Genomic DNA, 7,441 nt, shown 5'->3' on the forward strand with positions numbered 1-7,441 from the left:
AGTCACCGGAGAATTCCCAGGATTTCGAAACCATTACCATCGCGACCTGGAAGGAGGTTGCGGAAACGGGGGAGTGTCTTGACCTCCCAGGAACATCAGCATCATCATCCCTAATTATTAGCTGCAGGTATTCCTATTTTCCCGCACAGAAATTGTCTTCGGTTGCTGAGTAATGTGCAATATTTAATCAATACTCTGGCAACTTTTAATTTGGTAGCGGTATATCAGACTTCCCCGGGCTCATAGAGACGCACTATTAGCATTATAATCATCATCATCATCATCATCTCGAGGGTCAACGGCATGTGTCGTTGCATGATCTTTGCAGTGTGTCATATATGACAACTGGCGCGTTTACCTGCTGGACAATCCGAATGTCATTAATGTGAACCGGGTTGTGGGCACTCTTTGCAATGCGTCATGCGCGCATGTGTAGCAATGTGGGATCCATATGGATCTTGAAATTGGGGCGCGAGGGGGTGTATGGGGGCCTGGTATGACATGAAATTACATCATTGACACGTGACTAGTTGTGACGTCATATTACATCGTCGGCACGTGACAAGGTTTGACGTCTAATTAAATCGTTGTCACGAGACCTGGCATGGCGTCACATTCATATGATGCCATAACTAATTACACTAATTAGCTTTAGCATTACCTAATAAAATTAATTAACTTACAATAATTGCGCGACGTGATCATCTTCGTCGCGTGACTCGTCTGCTTGTGGCGTCACATGGTGCCATTTTGCAGAGCGAAAGCTCTGCAGAAAAAGTTAGCCAATAGACAGGACGTGGTTTACACGGACGCGGCGGAATATGAAGGCAGAACGGGTTTCGTAGCCCTAGCGACCAGGGAGGGCGGAGACCGAGTCTCGTGCTGCAGCACCCAACAGAGTGATGCAACAGCGGCTGAGGAGGTAGCCATTGCGCTGGCTTTAATTCAACTGAATGTTAGGGTGATTATAACAGATTCCAAATCGGCTATCCGCAACTACAACGCAGGCAGGGTATCTGTCGAAGCAGTCAAAATTCTCACAGCCGGCCCGACACCGGCAGAACTAATTAACCTTGTTTGGACTCCGGCCCACGAGGGCCTCCGGGGAAACGAGACAGCGCACGCATTGGCCCGAGGACTCACACACCGGGACCCCAATGCGGTCTCGTCGAGTAGAGAGTCCCTTCAGACGAGCGAGGAGCTGAACACGTACCAAGATATTCTTAACCATTACAGATTAGGAAGACAGACATTACCTGGAGCATGCAAGGGCCTCAGCAAAAAGGAAGAGGTCATATGGAGAAAGTTACAGGCGGGAGTTTTTCCGAACCCAGTCGCACTAAGCAGATGGCATCCGGCGATCCAAGACCCCAGGTGTAAACAGTGTAATGAAATAGCAGACATGATCCACATGGTGTGGACATGCCCTAGCCACAACGAACCAGACAGGAATATAGAGTCCTGGGAGGCTTTAATGGCCAGCCAGAAAGAAGAAGATCAAAAAGAAGTCATCCGTCTGGCCCTGGACACCGCTGAATCCCAAGGGATCCCAGCCTGCTGAAAGGGGAGGAAGATGACGGCGGTCAAGACTCGTCTTTTTCGCCCTCTGATTCCTTGACGGGTGCAAATAAAGTTATTTCATCATCATTGCGCACACTTTTTTGCGATTATGACCTTGAAAGTGAGCCATCTAATGATTTCGCATTAACAAAAGAAGCCGCTCGCTTCTACAGAGACATAAATACATAAATACAAAGCGCTTCTGTTGGTGCACTACAGTCGCAGCTTGTTAAGTGTTTTCGAAGGCAGCGTACAGAGGACTGAAAAGAGCGTTTGCTGGGTGACAAAATTATTATATACGCTGAGTCCTCTCGGTATGCCGGATAGAGCGAGAAAATCGAAATATACTGATATGCGTCTGCGTAACCGTCGCATTGGAAAGTACATCGACGACCAGTTTCTTTACATTCATTAACTTTTCCCAAGTCTAAAAAGAGTATCGTGAGTACTCTCCCCCCCCTCCCAATTTCTGATAGATGGTGTAGGTCTGTGTTTTTCAGTTGCCGGTTCTTGCGTGAATGAGCGAGAGGCATCCAATACGAACAAGTTTATATAGGTATACACGAAGCAGGTTGCCGAATATTGACACTGGTAAAGTATTCACCGACGTACTGGTAGTAATCGTTTATGGGGCACCCCTGCCCGCAGGCCATAAACTCTTCAATTGTTCATCCCAGATTACAGGCTTCTCCTAATGCGTGCACATCAATAGTGTCTGTACACACCTTATTAAATAATACCATCACAATTTTGGCTTTCCTGTCTCACCGGATTCTCAGAATTGTTTTTAACTGAACTACTTACTCGCTTTTTGTTTTTGTTTTTGTTTTATGGGGTCGAACAGCCGACCTCAACCTCAATTTAACCTCAACCTCTGAGGATGAGGTTAGGTTGAGTGAGGTCGGCAGTGGCCTCAGGAAAAGCGAGGTGAGGGCGTCTCAGGAGACCTCAACCTCAACTGGTTGAGGTTGAGTGAGGTCGGCATGTTTTTTTTTTTGAGGTTGAGGTGAGGTCGAGATTTTTGAGGTCGAATGCCCACCTCTGGCTGCAACACGCTGTCGCGTTTCACTCTTATAGGCGAAGCTTAAGCGTCCTCCAATTTTTTCTGTTGTCACAGCGGGATGGTAGCGGCGACGCGCGGGTTCTCGAGTACCAATTTGCTCGTTCACCTCATGGGTATACTTGTCTGCTGGAGGCTTCATCTGCGGCTGTGAGAACAGTTAAGCAGCGGCGGTGCTCAGCCTTCATTGCTATAGAAAATTAAATGTTCAGACTCTCATACAACACTTTCTTCTTATCTTAATTTGCTGTGTGAGAGTGTGGAACGGGGAAACGCGTTATGACCGCGCTTTTGTTGGGACTCAGCCTGCGCGGAAGCACACAGGGCTGCGGCTGGGCGCTATGCGTATAGTATACGCAAATTAAACAGAATATTTCACGTTCGTATTCTCCAAAAATGTGATAAACAGAACATAGGTTGTCTACTGCGTGTTAACGCCATTACTAATCCGTTATATAGCGAGTGCTGTATGATGGAATATGGGGTAAATTTTGCTATTATTTAGCGCGTGATGGTTTAGCAGCTGTGGTGGTTTATACAGGGTGACATTTACCACCCGCTGATATCGGCACAGCTGTTTGAGCGAGTTCCTTTGCTGTCGGTGTAGTATGCCATGATCGAAAACGATCACGTCATCCGAAGTGTGCCCACTCCCACGTCCAGCGGGTCCACATGACCACAGATGGAGCATCATCGAGACCGGCCACTGTCTGGGACCCATGTGTGCCATCTGTGCTCAGCTCCAGCTGGGAAACACTTTGTTCGGGCAACAGCAGAATGCTATAGGGTTTTCGGTTGCAACCTACGACGACGCCGTTTGCACAAACACTGCGCTGTTTGTGCACAGCGCTATCTGTCCCCAGCGCGCTGTTTTTTCCGGCATGCAATGCCAACCAACCCATCGCTCCCCACTCATAGACGTTTAATCATTCCTACACCGTGCAAGGAAACCAGTGCTGCCCCAACAACATTTCGTGTAGCCTGAGGCTCCACACGAGAAGAGACCAAGTTACACAAACGCCTTTGCGTGGCGCCGCTTCCGCACGGAAGGCTTTAAACATAGTTTAACTGCAAAGGTGATGGCGTTTTTTTTTCTCGTATGGTGCAATGATTGCACGAGTTATTTGCCCGATGCAGGCACGTAGCCAGAATATTTTTTAACGAAAGTGGGGGGGGGGGGGGGGGCGAAGGTGAGGGGTCCGCTTTCTGAGGAGTTGTGCCTCAACAGCGTGACTTTTTGGGCTTGTTGGTGCATCATCGTAGAGAGACTGTAGCGCAGCAGTGGGGACGGGGACGTGCTGGAGGCCTTCCACATTAAAAGGCTATCTGATCGCTGCGCGAGTGATCCTTCCTTACAGATTTATACTTCTGAATGTGATTTTCTGGATTCCCTTTCGCCTCGTCACGGCGCTGGTGTATGACGTGTGTGCCTCCAACTGTCTGCGCATGCTTGTTTTTTCGGATATATATTCCGGGTGTTAAGACCCAATAAACAGTTGGTAGTAGCGCTCGTCTGTCGTCTTGTGTGTTTCTTCTCTGTCTTCGTCTAAGTTTTGCGCTAACTTCTTCTATATCATGCAAAGCCAACTTGCCCGACAACACGCTCTTCTGACGTGTTGTTCGTTCCTTCATAGTGTTTCCCCGTCCCCTGCTGCGCTAGAGTCTCGCCGTGAGTTGTGCCTTCCGCACATAACATTAAGCTGTGTCGCAATTTTTTTTCTTTCGTCTAACCTCATCATCTTGATTTTCTTAATACGGCGGTTGCTGATTTAGCCTTCTCCCTGGTAGCTTCGCTCATTTCTCCAGCGAGGATTTGCACCACTTTTTACCCAAGTAGCCTTCCCTTTGCGATTTCTTATAATTAAAAAAAAAGAAAGCAGAAAGCGAAGCTGTCGCTTCTTTTTCGCCTTCCGCATATCTCACTCTTCGTGTCGCAGGATTGTGCGTTTCCTGCATGTAATGATTGTAAGATTCAGATGCCGGCTGTACAGTCTCATTTTTTTAATCGGCGTGTTTTGGGAGATGGAATTGTGAACTACTCAAAAGTTGCTGTCTTCCATGTAGAGCTGTCTATATATAGCCTGTCGAGATTGAACGACTTTATTTGCGAGTAAATTTAGCTCGCGCGGCAGCATATTGGCCTACACGAGACGCTTGTGCGGTTCGGATAAGCACCCAGCTGACGTGCCCCTGGACGTTTTAGGGGTATGTTCGGCATCACAACATACATTTATCGTGACGTTCTAAAAAGATATCAACTTCGAAATGACGTTGCATACGTTTTATGCTCTTCAAGACCGCCTACCAATGATTAACGAGTGGCTTCTTTCATAAGTACACTGGGAAATGAGAAAATAAGTTTGGAAAAGTTTGTTTACAGCTGTTCTATGGGCCGCGCTTCCGCCCGGGCCGGCAACCCGGACAACTACGGCGCACACATATTGTGGTGTTTTAAGAATACCTTGGCTTCCAAATGACGTTCTATACTTGAATATTTTGTTCTAGGGTGTACTGGGTTTTTGTTAACGAAGAAACGTCCTCATAGCTGCGCTGTGAAATCGGGAAAACTACTTTGAAAATTTTGATCTATACATGCATTTCTATGGGCCGTCCCTCCACTGGACGGCAGCTCCACTGCACCTTGCTTACGTCACCGGTTGGTGCTGGTCTAAATTCCTGGGGTGGTCACACGATCGCGGACACTCGATGTTGACGGCGTCGATAGGGCGGCAGAACTTCTAAAAAACAGCTCGCGCTGTAGAAAAAAAATTGATTGAAGGGATATGATCAAAACATATGATATAAATGAAATTGATACAGTTAGAGGGAGACAAAGCAGGAAGCTAGTCGAATTTATCTGAAAAACGTTGGACGAGATTCCTGAGTGACGTTATTAAAAGTTCTTTTCATCTTGACTCGCGCTAAAAAAAATTAAGGGACGCTTAATTGCATTACGCATTTACAGTGCGTGAGCATTAGAAAACATTGTGCGCTATGCAGCGATTTGTGTTGCTGCGAAGTTTCTGGGCGTACTTAGCCTGTTTGTCAGAATACTATCTTAAACAAGTCCGGCGTTTTTTCTACCTCCTCTGATTTGACGGAAACTTTCACGGTACGCACGTACTCCGCAGTTTTCTGGTCTGGAGTAAATTAATTTTAAAATTTCCCATTTCGTGACCTCAATCGGGGAGATTTCTACGGGCAACCTGACGTGCGTGAGCGCCGTCGATATTCGCCCTGTGTTTGCTGAAGGACCAAATTTCGAGCTGGCTTTTAATCATTTCAGATAAATAATAACCCAAGCTCTCACTTACAGTCGCCAGTTTAGCCAGTCAACGCGCATGCAATATGTTTTGTGACAGTATCCGTGACGTCATAGGGCGGGCTGTCGTGACGTCATAGTTTGGTCAAAACTCAGTTTCAGTTTTCTGGTTTTGACATTTTTGAATACTACTTCTACCTGGCATTTTGAAAACCGTTTTTTTTTGTACCGTAGCAAGCGAACTGTAAGGAATGTGATGGCATTATCAACTCAAAATGTTAAAAAAGGTAACCTGTAGTTGGCCTCTAACCACTCGCGCAACAACTTCCTCATTCTTATTTTAGTCATTTGCTTTGCAGTCATTATTTCATTTTCTCACTCAATCTTAGTCATTTGAATTTTTGATCAGTCATTCCTCGCAATTTTCATTTTTTCTGAGCCATTCTTAGTGATTATTAATTTTACAAAGTCATTTCTTTAATGCCTTTTATTGAGGAGGGAGGGGGGTTCTTCCATGGCAGCCACCTTTCGGCCTCCCCCCTCTCCCCTAAATGTGTGCAGGGGTTTTCCTTCTCTCCACTTTGCCATCTGCCAACCGTGGCAGGCGGCTATTCCATGTACACAACCTTACGTACGCCGACACCGGCGGGTGCTCACGATGGGGCTTCAATGCCAACGCACTGAAGGTGCACTAAAGAGGATTCTGAGCTCGTCATTTTACCGCGGGAACTCGATCTACACGCTCCAAGCATTCGTAGAAACTTCTAAATATTGTACTGTGCGGCCGATTTTCCTATTAAATCGGATTAAAAATCCCGGCTCCGCTTTTTTTTTCTTGCTCTGACCTCCGAAAGCAGGAGTCAGCCAACGCGTGTAGTTCCTTTCAGCCAGTCGCGTGGCATCTTCGCTCTAGCTTTTATTTTGTTTTTTAGGTTTACGTGAATAAACAGTTTCAGTCGCGGACAGCATAGCCACAAATTAGGCCCACGGAAATAAAAATGCGTCCGGACTCTTTGATTTGTCAGATCACTCGGCGTATTACTACGCATCACTCCGCCGATGGCAGAGCGGCAAGCCGCCAAGCGACTGGCTGGAAAGCACTCCACCCGTTGGTTGACTCCTACTTTCAGAGGTCAGTAAAAAAAAAAAAAAGGCGGAAGCCCGGACGTTTAATCTGATTTAATAGGAAATTCGGCCGCACAGGACAATAATTCGAAGCTTCTAAGAATGCTTGGAGCTTACAGATCGAGTTCCGCGGTAAAAAGGCGGGCTCAGAATCCTTTTTGGTGCAACTTTAATAGCAAAGCTTTTTCATAGACTTGTTTTGCAACGCCTTGAGAGCTGACTGCTTGCGTAAACCAGCGAGTATGGAAGCCACCGATATTTTTTTCTGTTAAGTACCGCTCTAGGCGTATCAGAACAATCCAGTTTTCTTGCGAGTGACATAAGAATGTGGGTCTGAGTGTTGTGGGTGGTTTGCCCGGTTTGTATATAGTAAGACGACATTCTCTTCTCTCCTTGCAAGAATGAGTGATGACCGCTGTTCGCACATGCATGGT

The sequence above is a fragment of the Amblyomma americanum genome, chromosome 1 (assembly GCF_052857255.1).
Source record: "Amblyomma americanum isolate KBUSLIRL-KWMA chromosome 1, ASM5285725v1, whole genome shotgun sequence".
Taxonomy (NCBI): domain Eukaryota; kingdom Metazoa; phylum Arthropoda; class Arachnida; order Ixodida; family Ixodidae; genus Amblyomma; species Amblyomma americanum.